This window comes from Oryctolagus cuniculus, chromosome 6 (genome assembly GCF_051225735.1).
Source record: "Oryctolagus cuniculus isolate XC-2025 breed Fujian yellow rabbit chromosome 6, ASM5122573v1, whole genome shotgun sequence".
NCBI lineage: Eukaryota > Metazoa > Chordata > Mammalia > Lagomorpha > Leporidae > Oryctolagus > Oryctolagus cuniculus.
This window is the reverse complement of record NC_142872.1, coordinates 41,349,087-41,368,160: the sequence shown is the minus strand read 5'-3', so window position 1 is coordinate 41,368,160 and position 19,074 is coordinate 41,349,087. Positions and strand designations below refer to the sequence as shown.

General features: G+C 41.3%; 1 long non-coding RNA gene across 16 annotated transcripts in view; it reads left to right on the top strand.

The window, feature by feature from the left end:
- LOC127490701 (uncharacterized) overlaps nucleotides 1-19,074 on the top strand; it is a 405,434-nt gene that overhangs the window by 65,699 nt on the left and 320,661 nt on the right. For 2 of the 16 annotated variants that reach the window (XR_016235410.1, XR_016235403.1), the window contains exon 2: nucleotides 5,966-6,066. The exons of 11 other annotated variants lie outside the window; for them this stretch is intronic. This is a non-coding gene — a long non-coding RNA (uncharacterized LOC127490701). Of the gene's footprint in view, nucleotides 1-5,965; nucleotides 6,067-7,985; nucleotides 8,029-19,074 lie in introns of all 16 variants that reach the window. 3 more of the 16 variants (XR_016235416.1, XR_016235413.1, XR_016235405.1) reach the window with 3 other exon arrangements.

Below are 19,074 nucleotides of genomic sequence, written 5' to 3'. Positions count from 1 at the left end.
AAACTCAAATACAGAATTATTGGATATTAACTGAGATACAACAGAACCAAAGAAAGTGAAAGACACATACATTGAACAAATTTTCATGGCTTATTTTGGGGAACCTTAGCCATAAAGAAAGATAGTATGTTATAATGATTAATAGATCAGACTGTATGGTAAACCTGAGTTTACTTGTCCACTTTGCTGTGTCACTAATTTAGCTACTAGTATAGGAAAAAATTATTAAACTGAGTCTCAGTCTTCTCATCTCTGAAATATGAATAATTTAGTACCTATCTCAGGATACTGTAAAAAAATAAGAAAGCAACCTGTTGAAACTGAGTTTGGCATCTATAAGGACTCAGTACATGTTTGTTGCTTTGGTTTACTGTTGAGGGTCTGACCTTATGTGGATGGGTATGTCTGATGCTATAAGGTTCTTTTTGAAAAACCTCTTCCTGGCTTCACGCAGCTAAGGAGGATGAGTATATGCCGACAGAGCTGAGGCAATGAGGGTGGCTCAGGTGTGTTTTCATGGCAGTGATTAGGGAATATTCATTTAGCAAATATTTTTGTGAAGCCATGTTCCAGGCACTATATCTAGGAGTCAAGAATCAGTGATAAGTTTCCTTTTGAAAGACCTTAAATTGCAATGATGGGGACCAGATCCATTCAAGTACAAGGTAATGAGTTAGAAACAAGGAACCCTGCTCAATTATTATGAGAACTAAATGAGGTAATACATGTGGGATGCTTCAGAATACTAGAAAGACTTCATTTCCTTACCTTGTTCTTGTACACTCAATACCTAGCACAGGGTCTGGTTTACTGTATAGATGCACAGTAAACATGAGATAATTGGAAAAGTACATATCTGGAATATAGCATGAGCAATTTACGGCAATGGGGCTTCAGAGTCCATTTTGTTAAAACTCACTTAAAGGCCTTCTGGTGTAAAAATGAAAAATACAGTGAGTTCCCGTTCCTCTCCAATCCCTTTGCAGTTGGATGTGCCTTCAAGTAGGAGTTTTGACCAGGTAACTTCCAATAATATTGACCCTTTATGGGACTTGGCAATTAATGAAGCTTTTACACAGCTAGTTACCTTAGTAGACTTTACATGAACTCCACTATAGTAGGGACACCTATCCCTGACTTGTGGATAAAGATCTTAAGATCCACCTGGGTTATGTATCTCCCAGAAAATGCAGCATTGTCTCTTTCATCTCAAGATGTTTCCTGGATGTATGACAGTGTCAAGACAGGAAAATGGCCTATGTGCCAGGCATTCTGTTAGGGAAACAAGAACAAGTGGGAGTTCAGATGGTAACTAAATGCCTGATCTGGTGAGGGTGAAGGCTATACAAACATGGCATTGAAGCAGGCTTGGGTTTCGTAGGAGCTACATCCAAGACCCAAAAGGATCTAGAAGTCCAGGGAAATTATCACCAATGGGGAGATGCTGAGGTAGGATTTTGAGGATCAAAGGGAGTTGTCTAGGTTGATAAATTTTTTCTAAGATTAATTTATTTATTTGAGAGGCAGAGTTACACAGAGAGGAAGAGACAGAGGGAAAGGTCTTCTGTCTGCTGGCTCCTTCCCCAAATGGCTGCAAAGGCTGGAGCTGGGCCAATCTGAAACCATGAGCCAGGCGCTTCTTCTGGGTCTCCCACATGGGTGCAGGGATCCAAGCTCTTGGGCCATCTTGCATTGCTTTCCAAGGCCACCAGAGAGCTGGATCAGAAGATGAGCAGCTGGGACATGAATCAGCACCTATATGGGATGCTGGCTCTTCAGGCAGAGACCCAACTTACTTTGCCACCTCATCAGCCCCAGTAGATAGAATTTCTATGAAAGAAATCTAATGTACTTTTGGCTTCAAAAATCATTTTTTCTCAGGCTTTCTTATGGCCAGTATTCTTTCTTTCCAATGATATAGGCGTCATTAACTGGAGCAGGACTGTGGTGCAACAAAAGCTGTGTCCCCATTTAGTTCCTTCATAAGTTTCAGTTTTTTTAAAAAAAAAACACTGAGTTGACTCTATCCACATCAAAAAGAAAACAGTCTTAGTCATTCTCGTGTCCTTGAGTAATTTGCTGCCTAGAGACTGGCATCAAAATAGCAGTGAACTTGGGTCGTCTGGTCTGTGATGTCTCCTGAACCAAGTGAGGCAACACAATTGGCTTTTTATTTCTTTCCTCATTTATTTTTAAGAGAGTATGATAGTTATTTTCAAAATGCATGTGACATACATTTTAATATGATGAGAATGCAAAGTTAAGCATCATGATTTTTAGAAAGATAATAACCCTTCTTGGAAATGAGAAGAAAGGAGGAATGATCTCAAGATACAAGAGGACTGGAAATTTTTTTGGTGGGTTGGGAGAGACAGATGCTTGGTAGAGAAAATTCACGTCATTTAATGCTAACTACTTCCATACTTCAAATCCTGGCTTTTGTAAAATAATCCCGGGATTTCTGACTGCCCTGTTCTTTCACTTCAGTTTGTTTGCTTTGAGAGGAAGAAAAGAAACACCACAGGAACACTGAGGTTTCTCACACTTGCTGGTGTCTTGGGGAACGAGGTTCCTGCTGAGGTCAAAGTATAATTAGAAGTAGAGGTGGCCCAGAGACAGTGCATTCACACTGGCTTCATATGCACTCTGAAGTGAAGAACAAGTCTCTAATAACGCATCATTGCAGGAGGTTAGTCTTTTACCTAGGCATTCTTGGAATTGTCCATCCTCTCCCTCCGTTACCTGTTGTCCTTTGCCTCTTCTCCATAGCATCTCTGAATTTGCGTTAGTATTGATCCTCCCTTTAGACAGGTCCATTGTTAACAGTTAGCTACTCCTCTGGTGGGTATTTCAGCTGCATACTTTTAACTACTGTGTTGCTCCAATGAAACAAAACATGACAACCTGGAAGGAAGCTCTTTTGCATGGATAGAGGAAGGCCCAAGGAGAGGGCATGCAATTTGGGTCATACATTTAGCAGAAATTATAGGTTTTGCCTCCTCAGAATTTATTTTCTTGCTAAAAGTTGTTCTCATCTATACTCTGATGACATGAGACTGATGAGGCAGGTTTTGGTTTAGGGGTTGATATGATTACAATCCCGTATCAAATGATTGCAATCCCATATGAAATGCAATCCTGTATCACAGGGCCGAGGGCTCCTGTGGCTCAAGTAATTGGGTTCTAGCCACCCACGTAGAAGAATTGAGTTCCAAGATGCTAGCTTGAGCCTGGGCCAGGCCTGGTCATTGTGGGCATTTGGGGAGTAAACAACCACATGGGAATGCTCCCTCCCCTACTCCTCGTAAATAAATAAATTTTAGAAGAGTCATGTGGTTTAGAAAAATTTGATTCATTTACATTTGATAAATTCATTTAAATTTGACTTCAGAGGGCGGATGGATGTCCTAGACAATGAGGCTGTCATATTCACAGGTAATAATGATGTATTTGAGGATAAGCTTGAGCCCTGAGCTATACCAATAAGACGCCATATTGGAATTTAGTTAAAAATAGAATGAAGCACCAACTTTGTGCTCTGATGTCTGAACTGTGAAGAACCTAGCCTTGCTGGTAACTTTTTTGGGCACAATTTGATGGGGACCCTACCTGAGGATAAGCCTTCAGAGTAAATAGTAGAGCTGAGACATGGAATGTTGATAATATTTGTTTTCTTGGCATGAAGGATTTTAAGACTGGAATTGCATTGTGTGTTCTGAGGGCCACTGTGGCTGCTTCTTATATCTATATCTGCTGAGTAGAGCTCCCCCAGCCAATTGCCTTATTAACTATTTACTTATATTCTCACCATCAAGGGGAGAAAAGCCTATTTTAAAGAATTTTTACTTGATAGGGAGAAGGAGCAACATTGGGACAGAGAGCAAGAGTTCTCATCTGATGCTTGTTCATTCCCTTCATGCCACCAATAACAAGGGCTTCTGGGAGCTGGGAGCTCAATCCCGGGTACCCTAGTATGTGGTAGAAACCCAGTTACTAGAGTTCTCATTACTGCCTGTCATGGTCTGCCTTAGCATGAAGCTGGAATCTGGAACCAGGGCTAGGAATCAAACTAAGGCACTCTGACATCCTAACTAGTGACTTAACCATTAGGCCAAATGCCCACCCCAAGCCTATGGCTCTTGCTCATCTTGTTGTGCCAGTCTGTACCATGAATCACCACCCATATGATGAACTGGTTTCTGTTAGGCTTGGTGTCATACTTGGAAGATGTGGTACAGCAATGTGTATTTTCATAAGCCATCCCACTGATTACGATGCATGCTAAAGTTGGAGAATTACTGCTTGTGAGTGAAGCTCATACCATTTGATCTTCTTTCCAAGGCTTCCTATCCCAGCTGGCTTTTCAAGTTTTATTTCACATTGCTATATATATTGATTCCTTTGTTTCAAAATTAGGACTTTCTCTTCACCTTATTTGTAGGCACATACTGTTACAGAATAGCTTATAGTGACAGAAACCTGAGTAACGTTGTCTAGGACAAAAAGAGAATATCTTGGCTCAAGTAGGAGAGTAGAGGTGTTTGTAGGTAAGTGCTGCTAGTCACAGCTGTGGTTAGATCTAAGTACTTGGAACATCAGAACTCTCTCCCTGGTTCTGATGCGCTAGTTTTAACCTCAGGTCAGTTCTCACTCATTGGCAGCTCTCAGTGTTGGCAGATTCTTGCCCTACTAGTCTAGCAAAACCTGTAGAAAAAGTACTTTCTTTCCTAATGGATCAGAATTGGCATCCTTCTTACTGTCCGTGAGGCACCAAATCCACAGGAAGTTATGATTAGCCACATGACTACCCGGAGCCATTCTCAGAGCTGAGGATGTAGTATCCCCTGATGAGTGGGTAGACAAGATAATAAGCAGGAGCAACAGATTCTGGCATGTTAGATGGGTTATGTAAGGAATGTTTTTCAAGGTCTCATTTCTGATTCTAAGAGTTTCTCCAGAGCTGGAGATCTGGGGTATCCCTGTGTCATGGTTTGTTAATTACTTCTTCACCAACTGAGGATCGATAGCCATTGTCCTTGAGACCAAATGGTTGAAGAGCCTGGAATCCCATTAAATGTTTCAAGATAACCTTTAAAACACTAGGATAAAATTACAGAGGTATTATATATTCAAGCTGGAAAGACTTCAAAATTTATTGGAGTTGGAGTCTGGTCTCTTAAGTTTATAGGGAAAGACACCTGGATCCATAAACTGATTTATTCCCTCAGTTTCTTGACTTTTCCAGAGCTTCTGTAGTCAGCCAATCAAAATTATAATTCCACCCCACCACATACACACACACACACACACACACACACACACACACACATATATATATATATATACACACATACATATGTATATAGAGTGTGGATTTTTCCCTCTGTCCTGTAGAAAAATCCAATTTTGCATCTACTTTTACTTCAATTGAATTACCATCAATCAATCAATATGCCTGTTTGGGGAATGCTCTTCTTTACTGGATGTAACATCTGCCTGGTTCTTCATTAATATGAATTAAATTAAATTTTTAACATGTGCTCATTTTGTATCTATATAAGAATCTTCATTTCCCTAAGTTTTGGAAGATTAGCCTTTAATGATTTACTGCCACGTGTCTAGAGCCAGCACTGTACCTATCACATAGTAGGTGCTAAAGAAGTATTAGTTTTTGTGAATAATTCTAATCAGCAATGATGACTAACACTGCAGATTACTCCAAGGTAGCTTTAGGGCAGCCTGAGACACCTTGTCAAGTTTTGCTCACTGAAACCTTTACTTTCCAGTGTCACCATCCACCTTGTGATCAGAACAAAAACTTCTTTCTTGGTCAGTCGTTCAAATCCCAATTTGATTTCATAGAAATTTAATACCAAAATGTTAATGACTGATCCAAGACTAATCAACCTTTAAGGGCTTTAATATATATATATATATATATATTTTTTTTTTTTTTTTTTGACAGGCAGAGTGGACAGTGAGAGAGAGAGACAGAGAGAAAGGTCTTCCTTTTGCCGTTGGTTCACCCTCCAATGGCCGCCGTGGGCTTTAATATTTTTACAAAAAGTAAGTAGCTAATATGGATTTGTTATTTAGCATCCCTTCCCCCATCCAGCCCAAACTGAAGTTCTAAGGGAAGGCAGAGTTACTGCTGCTGGAAGTTGTTTCTGATAACTTGTGCTTCTTTCCAGTCAGAATTTTGCAAAGGACCTGTATTTTAGTTTGTCTCCTCCTCTTTCTTTTTAAAATATTTATTGGAGAGGTAGAATACAGACAGAGAGATGGAGAGACAGAAAGGTCCTCCATCTGCTGGTTCACTTCCCAAATAGCCACAGCTGCCATAGCTGGGCCAGTCCGAAGCCAGGAGGTTCTTCCAGGTCTCCCACATGGTTGTAAGGGCGCTCTTCCACGGCTTTGACCAGCCATGAGCAGCCATGACCAGCCATGAGCAGAGAGAGCTGGATCAGAAGAGGAGCAGCCAGGACACGAACCAATACCCATATAGGGACGCTGGTGCAGCAGGCCAGGGCTTATCCCGCTACGCCACAGCGCCAGCCCCATCCTCTCTGTTTTTAATCTACAGAGTCCTGTGAGTAAATTGTTATCAGTCCCATTCTACAGATGTGGGTAGTAACCCCGGGATGTAAATTACTGTTTCCAAAGGGATATAAATAAGTACTTGAACCTAAAAGTGTTTGAGGCTAGTACCTCTCAGCAGCTTGAGAGAAGTCTGAGCCTTCCAGTTTCCAGCCCAGAAAGGACATTCAGAGCTTTCCAACGACTATGTAAAGTACTTTGTTGATCTTTATGCTTCCTTTTAGTATGATGTTTTTGGAACTAGGGAATTGAATAATTGAATTTCCATCAAAAGCATATTTTGGTAATATAAAGAAAAAATTAGAAATTGAGAAATTTTGTGGACATAACCAACAGACTAAGAAAAGTATGTAGTTCTTTAAAAATAAGCCTCAAAGAAATGCATTAGAGTGATTCAATACTATCTTTCTTGAGTATATCCTCACCCATCTAGCCTTTACATGAACCTGCAATTGCACCATTGCAAAGCTGTTACTTGTCTTTGTCATTACATGCAAAGGAATACTCTCAGTGGGTTCATCTAGTTCTTCCAAACTGTAGAGTTCTTTGAAACTAAACATTGAGACTTTAGCATCCAGGAACACGAAGTAAAGTAATTCTCACTGTTTTTCCCCGTAAAATACTGCAAACGACATATCCAATAAACATTTCATCTCTAGCATATGTAGAGAAGTCTTGAAACTCAATAGTATAAAAACACATAACTTAATGAGAAAATAGAAAAAATATGAAGAGAAATACTAGTGAAGAGCATCTACAGATGACAAACGGGCCCATGAAAATGTGATTACCATCACTACTCATTAGGGAAAGGCAAATTAAAACTGCATTGAAATATCATAACACTTAATAACACAATGGCTAAATGAATAATTGGCACATCACCAAGTGCTGATGAAGATACGTAAAAACTGGATTGTTCATGGTAATATAAAGTTGGACAAACAGTCTGGAAAACACTTTGGCAGGTGGTTGTTTGCAAAAATGAAACTTGTAAGCTCTCTATGACCACTCCGGGCCTTATCCCAAAGAAATAAAATCCCATGTTTCTGCAAAAACCTGGACACAAATGTTTATAGTAGTTAGAGTAACCCAAACTGGTAACAACCCAGTTTTGATGGGTAAATGATTAAAAACTGAATGATGGCGCAATTATTTTTTGTGGTTTCAGTTATTTATGGTCAAGTGTGCTTCAAATTTATTTAATGGAAAAATTCTGGAATTTGTAAGTTTTAAGTATATTTTATCATATTATTATAAATATTTTGTTTGATAGTCGTCTCGTACTATGTGTGACTGTAAATTGAGCTTCATCATAGGGGTGTGTGTGCATGTGCATGTATGGGAATAGTAGTACATATGAGGTCTGGTACTGTCTTTGGTTTCAGGCATTTACTGGTGGTGTTAGAATGAATTGGCTGTGGACAAGGGGTACGTACTATATATCCAGACCATGGGATACTACTCTGCAATATATGACAAATTATCGAAGTATACAACAGCTTGGATGAATGTTTATAAATGTATTCTGAGTTTGAAAAAAGGCAATTTTGAAATATTCCATTTGTGTAATATTGACAACATTTTAGAAATAGAGAACCTACTCCCACTCACCAGGGGTTAAGGAGGGGGTAGCTGGCAGGAGAGAAGTGGGCTGTGTCTATAAAAGTACACAAGTAATTGTTAAGATGATGGAAATGTTTGTATTTGGAGGTACCAATGTCACTATCTCGAGTGAATACTATTCTATAGTTTTCAAAGACATTCTCATGAGTAAAACTGGTTAATGTGAATATAGGATCTTTTTATATTCTTAAAACACATATGTGTTAACAATTTGGTGAAAATAAATGATTTCATTTAGAATGGGTTTTACTAAGTAATAATAAGGCTTATGGGTAGTTGATGTTTAGTTAGCCTGGAAATTATTAGCAATAAATAGCTTTCTATAGATCTTCAGAAATGCTTAGGTGGTTTGTGTCACTCTAGGAGTAGGCAGTCAAGTGCAGTACTTAGAAAATTTACTTGATCATGGGACACTTTATTTAAGAATATTATTAACACATGGACAAAAATTTTTTGCAAGACATGACTCCATTTACTTTTTTAACAAAATAGCTATTATAAGCAGCATTTTACATGGTCCAGGGAGCATTTCAAGTGCACTTTGTAAGACAAACATGGGGAATCATTAAAAGAGTATTTTAGAGTGAAGAACTGAGATGGTGACACGTGAGTCTTAGCCAGATATTTTGATGTGGCGACTATGGCATCCAGCAGAGTTTTGGAGATACTGAAAGCTTCCCTAGTCATTCTAACATGAAGCCAAAATATAGCAGTGCTGTGCTCAGGGCTGTTGTCACTAACAGTGTCATGGAATGGCAGCATCAGCATTACCTGGGGTGCCTCTGAGAAATGCAGACCATCAGGCCCACCAGAGCCCTACTGATTGGCAGCCTAAATCTTAACAGGTCCCTCAGGTTTCATAGGTACATTAATGTTTAGAAAGCAATTGTCTAAGTCACACACAGTCATAGAAGAGTTTTGAATGCAGGCAGTCTATGTAGCACCTGTGGTTGTTAAAACTACCATGTAGGACATGCCCTTTTTTTTTTTTTTTAATCAAATGCTTTGGGAATCCATGAGCACAAATCATGCTGAGCATTGCACTGAACAAGCATTGTACAGCCTGGGAGTGGGCATAGTGACCCCAGCGTGGGAAGTGATTGTCTTGTGCTGTTCTCGGCTGTGGAGACCACTGTTAGTTTGAGGTTAGTGTGTGTAGCATACATTAAGGAGAGACCTTCTAGCCTCTGAGGTGACATGAGATGAAGGGCCTAGGAAGCCTTTGAGAAATGAACAGAAGAGTTACCTAAGGGTTCCATATAGATAGTAAGACCAGAATCAGCGCAGGGAGCAGGTGAGTGCACTGTGGCCAGGTGCTCAGCTGCCGGGTATTACCCACATTGTTCTTGGCTGCCCATTCCCAGTGACTGACTGCATTGTGTATAAGATATTATAAAGAGAATAAAAAATCCATGATTTACACAATTGTTCAAACCTTGAATGTAGTTTCGTCAACCTAAACTAAAAGTGGTCACTATCTGCTAGAAGTCAGTAACATAAAAATTCTGTGCATACACTCCTTTCCCCTTCTTCCTTTCCCAACTTACTTTCTGTAGAACATTAGATTACCTGTGGAATAGAAGAAGAAATGAATGAGGTGATTTCTGTCCATGAGGATTATACAACCAGTAGAGAAGAGTATTTGAGAGAATCATTGAATATAACAGAAAGCCAAAAGAGACAATTAGAAGAGGCAGAAAGTCTTTGATAATACAGAAAGTCAGAAAACTACGTTATATATTGAGAAAGAAATAAAATATATATATTACATATCCAGGGAGGGGTTAGAGCAGTCTGCACAGAGGAAGTAGTAATTTGCTGTGCATCTTGTGAACTAAGATGTTAGAGGATTGAGGAGGGTGTGGTTTTGACATGCACATGACTAAAGGTATCTAAAGGTATGGGATTGAAGGTGGTATCAAAATGTGAGGTGCATTTAAAGAGGTGAAATCCAGATGAGATTAGAAATAAGAAGAGATACGAGTAGGTGGAGCTTCCAAATGACCGCCTATGAACACGGAACTTACTCGGTGTGCTATGGTTTCAACATGTTGCCATGAGTAGAACTGCAATGAACATGAGAATGCAGGTATTTTTTGCATATAGCAATTTCTTTTCCTTCAGATATATCCCTCCACATGGAGACCAGCAAGGGAGGGGAAATGATGACAGGGGAGATAGCATAATGGGTCCCAAAACACAGTGGAGTAATAATAATGGGTCTGGTGTTTTGTGGCTCAGTGAGATGATTATAGATCATGAGGAAGTAGTATATTCAATACAAAGAACTGTTTTAAAAATGCCTGAAGAATACACTTATTTAAAGTAATCTCGTCATGAATCCTCTTGCAAGTGAGAACTTGATGCATAATTCCTTTTACTCCAGGTGTCATGCAAAGGACCAGTCCATGGTAACAGAAAAAAGGAATCTGAGTTGCTACCCAAGACTATGTTAAAATCTTCATTTTAAAAAGATCTGCAGTACTTGTTAGTCACATTCAAGCTTCAGAAATGAGTCTTAGTAGTCTTTGGCAAACAGAGCGAACCCTCCTCAGCTCGTGGTCTCTGTCTTGCTCTGTCCAGTGAGAACCTTGGGGGAAGATCCTCTAGCCTGTCTTGTTTACAGGAACTAACTGAGACATCTCTCCGTTTATTCTTTCTACCCATCTCATCACACTTGAAGGAATGAACAGGAGGCCTGGCTTCAGCAGAAATGCCCCCAAGTTACATCTTCTTCCAGAAGGTACTGCCAAGCCTGCAGGAGGGACGTTGAAGCCTGCGCTTTATCTTCCCAGTGCTCATGAACCCATTCCACACACCAATGCTAACAGCATAAACAGCCCTTCCCCGGTTCCACTCTTAGAAAAATTCAATGGTCAAGTTACTTTTTTAAAACTGAAAGTTAGGAGAGAGCTGTAAAGAATGGCAGCGAAAGCCTGGAGGCATCGTTCCAGAACCTCTGTCTGCGGTTCACTCCCTGCCCAGGAAACAGGCCATTGCTTCTACTTCTGTGCCTTAGCTCAAGGCCAGTTTAATCTATGTCAATAGAATCAGAGGCCACTACAAAACTTGTATTTGCAAATACTATATGTCAGCTATTGGCCCACTTTTAAAAAGTCACTTCAGGCTGCTACTGAGGACCATATATAGTCCTGTGAATGAGTCAGATCCACAAAGGGGTGGACCGGCATGGGTTTTCCATTTAGGGTGGGGGTGGTAGTGAGAGCAGAGCTTCCAAGTTCAGGGATTCCCTCTAAGTTCAGCTATTTGTTGGGATCTAAAGCACTGATCCTAAAAATGTTGGTTTTCTGAGGCTGTTTCAGGCATTGTTCTTCTAGACAGTAGTCCCAATCTGTGATGTTCTTACAGGAATTATTTTGCCTTTAACAGCCACTGGACTGAATGTTTATCTCTCACTGACTCCCTTAATTCATTTATCCTAAAGTTAAATACATATTTTGTGTAAGTCTTGTGCAGCAGACAAAGAGATGTGCTTGGTCTTATCCCACAGGAGCTGGACAATTAAGGAAGTCATTGGAAGAGACTGTAAATATGATTTGACAAACCTGCAGCTTCTGACAGGTCACCAAGAGCACCTGACATATACCTAAAAATGAAAGACAATTGTTAACATAGTTTGAACAGAAAGGAGACAATTTTAAAAACATATGGTGAAAGCCGGCGCCGCGGCTCACTAGGCTAATCCTCTGCCTTGCGGCGCCGGCACTCTGGATTCTAGTCCTGGTCAGGGTGCCGGATTCTGTCCCGGTTGTCCCTCTTCCAGGACAGCTCTCTGCTGTGGCCAGGGAGTGCAGTGGAGGATGGCCCAAGTGCTTGGGCCCTGCACCCCATGGGAGACCAGGAAAAGTACCTGGCTCCTGCCATCAGATCAGCGTGGTGCGCCGGCCGCAGCACGCCGGCCGCGGCGGCTATTGGAGGGTGAACCAACGGCAAAGGAAGACCTTTCTCTCTGTCTCTCTCTCTCTCTCACTGTCCACTCTGTCTGTCAAAAAAAAATAATAATAAAAAAATAAAAAAACATAGTGAATGTTTTCTTCTCAGTGTGGATAGTACTTTTTCAAGGTGCATTGCTGGTTAAATGGCCTTCCAACAGTCCCTGTCCCCTGTAACTCTTCAGGGAATAGAATCCTTCTGTTTAACCCCTCCTGGATATTGGAGAAAGCTAACAGGGGAATGATGTCCAACTGCAAACCGGAACACGTAGAGTTGTCACTGAAGCGAGATCATCGGCAGAAGGGCTGGGAGAATGCTCACAGGTGAGCCAGGGACGCTGCTGTCACAGCCCTTACCAAAACTGCATTAGTAGCACTTGAGATCCTTCAGAATATATTCTCCAAGTCCTTATGGCAACAAACTACTGCGAACTGAGTGACTTAGGACAGCAGTATAAATGCATACACACAGCTCAAGTCCAAACCTTGTTCTGTGTTAGAAAAAAAGGCACAGATTGGTGCCTCCTCTCAAGAGGCACCAAAAATGTTAAGAAAAGAGGCGCAGAATCGAGAGGAGGCAGTGTATGAATCTATAGCCAGACTGGATTTATTCAGAGAATATAAATTCACAGAGGTGGGTGACCAACTATTGGCATGCACATTGATGGAGCATGTGGTAGAAGACCTGGACCCCAAGGGCCAGACCTTTTATATTATAGGAGGTCTGGGGATGGGGATGAGGGTACGGGTAGGGGGCAGCAGGTGGAGGTGAATTCCTGGAACTGGCCTTTGAGGTGACCGCATTGGGCCTTGGGAGCCTGGAAAGAATGTGGGGTTGGGGTATGAAGACAATAGGGTGTGAGACCCAATTGAGATTCAAAGGCAAAAAATATATTCCATTGTTGATCTTTCGGGCAATGAGGGAGATGGCTGAGGCTTATGTGTTTGCTCCATCACTCTGCTAGCTTCCCTTCATCATCATCAGTCCTCTTGTCATGGCTTGCACCAGTGTGAAGTCCAATCTTTACCTTTGTCGTCACCTGAAGGCCTTTGCTCTGTGAGTCTGACTAGTCATGGTGTTCATCTCTGTGTGTTTCTCACCCTTTCTCATTTCTCCTTAGAAGGATACCATTCATCCTGGATTTACGGCCCATTTTGCTCTGGTGAGACCTCAGCTTAAAGCTGCAGAGACCCTTATTCCATGTAAGGTCATGTTCACAGGTACCAGGGTTAGGACTTCAATGTATTTTGGAGACACATTTTTTCCCTGCTAAAAGAAGCTTCTCTTAGACCTAAAAATCAGTATTTATACCGAGGATTCAAAGATGAACTCAGTACAGAGGACTCACACAAGTGATCTAAGATATATGGGAGGGAGTGCTAGGAGCTTTCAAATGGATCAGTGCACTATTTGCCAGCCATGAATCAGACAAGTCCCTTTGCAGTCTCGGCGGCATAGTTTTATCACAGGTGTTGTGGGAACAATAACTCGTGCTGCATGTCAGTGCCTCACGATCCAACATGAAGCTAGCTGTAAGTATTTGCCTTGAGGTCTGGTGCTCTGCTAAACACTGTCGACATTGAACATTTACCATGATCACCACAGTTAGCTCACACGCCTTTCCCTGAGCCCCTGTCCCCACTTAATGCTGGGTTGTATTTGCTGGTCTCTGGTAGAGCAGACTGCTCTGAGATGGAGAGAATTCTAAAATGAGCAGCAAGGGCAGTGCCACATGACCTTGCCTTGTGTCTCTTGGAGCCAAAAGAGAAACAGGGAGGAAAAGACACTGGTCAGAGACAGCAGTCTGTCCTAAAAACACTGCTTCAGCTCCTCTCCACTGATTCCAAGGGTCAGAACTGCTGAGTAATGCCTAAAGGACTTGACAGGTGATTTACTGTTGGAAACATAATTCTGCTACCATTCTGATCAATTCTTCATAGAAGCTTTAGGCCCAAAGGGGTGGGGAACATCGCACCTGCTGACGGTAGAAGGTTTGCAAAATCATTTGTTCTGGCCCTGCCAAAGCAACTGCATGTGAGATTGAAAATTGAATTGGTCTGCAGCAAGCTAATTTTTAAATAGATAACTTTCTATGTTTCTTGAATGATGTTATAAAAATCCAAATGGCTGCTGGCAGAAAAAATGTTTCCCACCCCTGGTAGGGAAAGCAGATGCAGGAATTTTAAAAAGTTCACAGAAAATGGAATTAAAAACCAAGCTTATTATGGTGTGAAAAAATTTAGTCCACAAATATGGATATTCAAAAAGTTCCTGAAAAATGCATGTTATGAGGAGTGGATGCTTGGAGTAGTAGTCGGGATGCTGTTTGGGACGTCCACATCCCATGTTGGTGTGCTTTGGTTGGATCCTACCTTGACTTCAGATTCCAGCATCCTGCTGAAGCTCACCTGGTGACGGTCCACATGTGGGAGAACCGGATTGAATTCCAGGCTCCTGGATTCTGCACGGCCCGGTCTTACCTGTTGTAGGCCTTTGGGGAGTGAACCAGCAGATAAGATCTTCTGCTTTCATTCTTGCTATCCCCAACAACACTCCGACATTTCAAATAAAAATTGTTAAAATGCATATAATGAAGAAACGTGGATCTACATCTTTTTTGCACCAAAATAAACTTGGAATTCCATTTTCCATGGAATTAAAAATGATAATTTGAAATTTCTTTCTCAAAAATGAGCTAATAAAAACATTGTGTGGCAGGTATCTAGCACAAGTGTTAAGATGCTGCTTGGGATGTCCACAGCCAGTACTGGAGGATGGGGGTTAAAGTCCTGGCTCTGCTCCCCATTTCATGTTCTTACTACTCCATAGCCTGGGAAGCAACAACAGGAGATGGCTCAAGAAATTGAGTCCCTGCCACCCACAAGGGAGACACAGATAGCATTCCTGGCCACAGCCTATCTGCCGTGGCTCTTGAGGAAGAAATGAGTCCATGGGCAATCTGTCTCTGTACCTTTAAAATAAATTTTAAATCTTAAACCACTGTTCCATAATTATTCTAAAAAGCAAACAAGGTAGCTATGATGAGGTCTGGGAGATGCATTGCAGTGGAATGATGACATTAGTCGTGTAAAGTGATGATCTGAGGGGTGTTTCAATTTACAAGTGTTCCCTAGAGATTGACAGCAATTTCAATGATGCTCCAAGATTTTCTCAATTCCCCTTAATTAGGCAGAGAGGCGAGTAGGAGAAGCACTGTCTGCTTTTCTCAAGCAAAACAGCTATAAACAGAAAGTGCCTCCACAAAGAGTGGTGGCATTAAGGAGGAACCCAAAGGGCAAAGGCAGTGGGAGAGACACAGGGAGAGGTGGCAGAGAAACCTGGAGTTGCATGGGTACTTAGACACAAGACCTCTTCCATTGTAAGGCCTGAAGTTTCTTGTGCTCCTTTAATGCCTTGGATATTACAGGGTCCCAAACTCCTAATGCTGGGTTCTCTCCCCAGCTCTGACTAGTTATGTACCTCACCCAGTGCGACTGACTCTCCACACAGATCCTCATTACCCGTGCCAGGCTGTGACACTGGGGAGTGAACCAGCAGATGGGAAGCTTGCTGTCTTAGTGTGCGCTCCTTCACTCTCTAATAAATAAGTGGAAATTAGAAGAAAATAGTACCTTACACCCTTCTTCAGTGCTAACCACTCTGAAAGCATTTGCTTTACACATATTATTTAATCCCCACAATTACCCCTAGAGTACCCACCTCATTATTATTGTGAGAAAATTTGGCACAGAGAAATGGAAGTCACCGAGCTGGCAAATTGCTGGAATTCAGATCCAGTGCCTGGGGATCGCTTAGAACCATATTCTTGGCATGGTGTGAAGTTGCTCATGTAGATTATCATTCAGGAGTCCCCACTATCCTTATTCCATAAATTGGGGTTTGCAGAGTTTCTATAAATTGCTCAAGGTTACAGGGGCATTAAATGACAGAATTTGGACTTGAACTCTAGCCTCCTGACACCTGGGCCCATCATTTTACCCAGTTCTGTTAACCAGTGTTCCCTTAGGTCTAACGTGCTGTGGGACTAAGTGGTTGGGTGGAGTGGAGGGAACAGGAAGGAGCTGAATTAATGCCATTGGCAGAACACGGGTAGGACTTGGGCTTTTCTTTTCCTTTCCTCCCTTTCATGTCTGTTGCTTACAAGATAAAGGGCTCTATACACATGTAAGTTTATCTTCTAACAATATTTTAAAAAATAAGATAGGTTCATTTAATTATTTGCAAGGCAGAGTTACAGAGAGAAGATGAGACACGCACATAAACACACAGGGTGCACACGTACTTCCATCTGTTGCTTCACTCCCCAAATGAGTTTAACAATTGGGGCTGTCCAGGCTGCAGCCCTGAACCTGGAGATCTATCCATGTCTCCCACGTGACAGACAAGGAACCTGGCACTTGGCAGCTTAATCCACTGTGCCCCAACACTGGCCCCTGTAGCACTATTTTATACAATAACTATTATTGTATTAGGTATAGTACCAAATATTTTGTGCTTCCTGTTAGCCCTATTGTACTAACATGGAAATGGCTACCATGAGCTCCTTAGCTTGTTTGGAAAGGTAATTTTCAACAATCTCCAAAATTTAATTGTTGTTAAATACTTGAGTTTAAGTCCAGTCTTAAAAATTTATTTAACTTCTGACATTCAATTTTTTATCTATGGAAGCAATTACAATAGTAGCCACCTCATATGTAGTTGAAAGGAGTAAATGAGATGCTCACTGGAAACATTTAAATAGCATGTGGTATATAGTAGGCACTTGTTAAGTGATAGTCCATTACTCCTTGCTCTTTAGAGGCAGGTAAAACCTTAGAAATGATTAATGTTCAGAATATATAAGTAGCTCAAGAAACTCCATTATGGAAAACAGTATGGAGATTCCTAAACTAAAAATTGACCTACCATATGACCCGGTTATCCTACTTTGGGGAATATATCCAAATGAAATGAAATCAGCATATGAAAGAGATGCCTGTGCTGTTCATCAAATGATGATTGGATAAACAACATGTGGTATGGAGCCACCATCGTAGGGCAGCTGGTTAAGCTGCTACCTGCCTTGCCAGCATCCCATATGGGTACTGGTTGGAGTCCTCACTGTTCCATGTCTGATTCAGCTCCTGCTAATGTGCCTGGGACAGCAGCAGAAGATGGCCCAAAGGCTTGGGCCCCTGTAACCCATGTGAGAGACCCAGATGAATCTCTAGGTTTCTGACTTTGCTCTGGCCCAGCTCTGATCTTTGCAGACATTGGGCGAGTGAACACAGTGGATGGAAGCTTTCCTTCTCCCGCTCGCTCCCCTTTCTCTCTCCTTCCCTCTCCCTCTCCCTCTGTGTAACTGCCTTTGAAATAAATGAGAAAAATAAAATGACAGACTTGTGATAGAATATTCTCAGCCATATAAAAATGAAATCCAGACATTTTAAACAAAATGAATGTAACTGAAGATGATTATGCTAAGTGAAATAAAGCAGACCCAGAAAGACAAATATCACGTGTTTACTCTTACATGTGGAGTTTAATATATACAGAGTACAACAATTGTGTGGATATTGTATCATTTTCTATTTAGTTATAAAGATGGCTGTACTGAATCATGCCATGTAAATGCCAATATTCTCTTCCCATGTTCCAGTTATTGTCATGAATCCCTCATTGTGTGACACTATTATCTCCATTTTCGGGAAAAATAGTATACATGCGTATGCATGTGAAAGCTACATTTGAAGCAACTATAGGAAAATGTTTAAAAATGAGATTTGTTCTCATATATTTGGATCTCAGGAATAAAATTTATTAATGGTTGATCAAAGAAATCCCTGACATAGAATAGCCACATATTTCCCCTAGTGGAAAGCTGAAACAATGAAATGACACAAGGCATATCTATAGTCACTGTGACTTTTATGAAAGGAAGGCAATTTTCAAATCTCAAACGTAGGAAATAAACCAGCTCAGAAGGATAGTGATGAAAAGAGAATATTTATTTTATGAGAGACTTAACATTTTTGTAGTTTGACTCCAGGTAATGAAAAGTATGGAGTAGACCAGCCGTGTGCCTGACCAGATTTTAGGAACTAATTATACTATAATCAGACCCCTTAAAGCAGACTTTGATTAAGAGGGTTGCACACTCCCACCCTGATGGGGAGGACTGCAGTAACCTGGTCAAGTTTTTCTCAAAACGTGCATGCTCCTCCAGCACTGGTCCTACTATGTGGACTTCTCTTCCTTCCTCTTTGCTTTCTCCATTCTTCTGTTACCTTTCTTTTTTTAATATTGTTATTTGAAAGAGTTACAGAGAGAAGTAGAGACAGAGAGAGAGGTCTTCCATCCACTGGTTCACTCCCCAGATGTCCACAACAGCTGCAGCTGCGCTGATCTGAAGCCAGGAGCCAGGAGCTTCTTCTGGGTCTCCCAAGTGGGTGTAGAGGCCCAAAGACTTGGGCCATCTTCTGCTGCTTTCCCAGGCCATAGCAGAGAGCTGGATCGGAAAAGGAGCAGCCGGGACTAGAATCAGTGCCTATATGGGATGCTGGCACTGCAGGCCAGGGTGTTAACCTGCTGTGCCATAGCGCTGGCCCCCTGCTGTTACCTTTCCATCCCATCTCTTTATATCCTATAAAGACTCATGACTATGAACTACTGCAAGGAATGTGTCATGTCTCCCAAGCAGTGTGTTACTGTGGGGAAAACAAAACTCATAAATGAATCTACAAGTAACCTAAAAACAGAGTGGTAGGCGAATGCACATTCCAGTAGAACCTGTGATTGCATACCAGTAGATTCTACCTGGTTGATTTGTTTGGTGTTCTATACAAGAGCAAAGAGACAGGATGGGAACAAAAACCAATGGAATTACTTGATAGGACC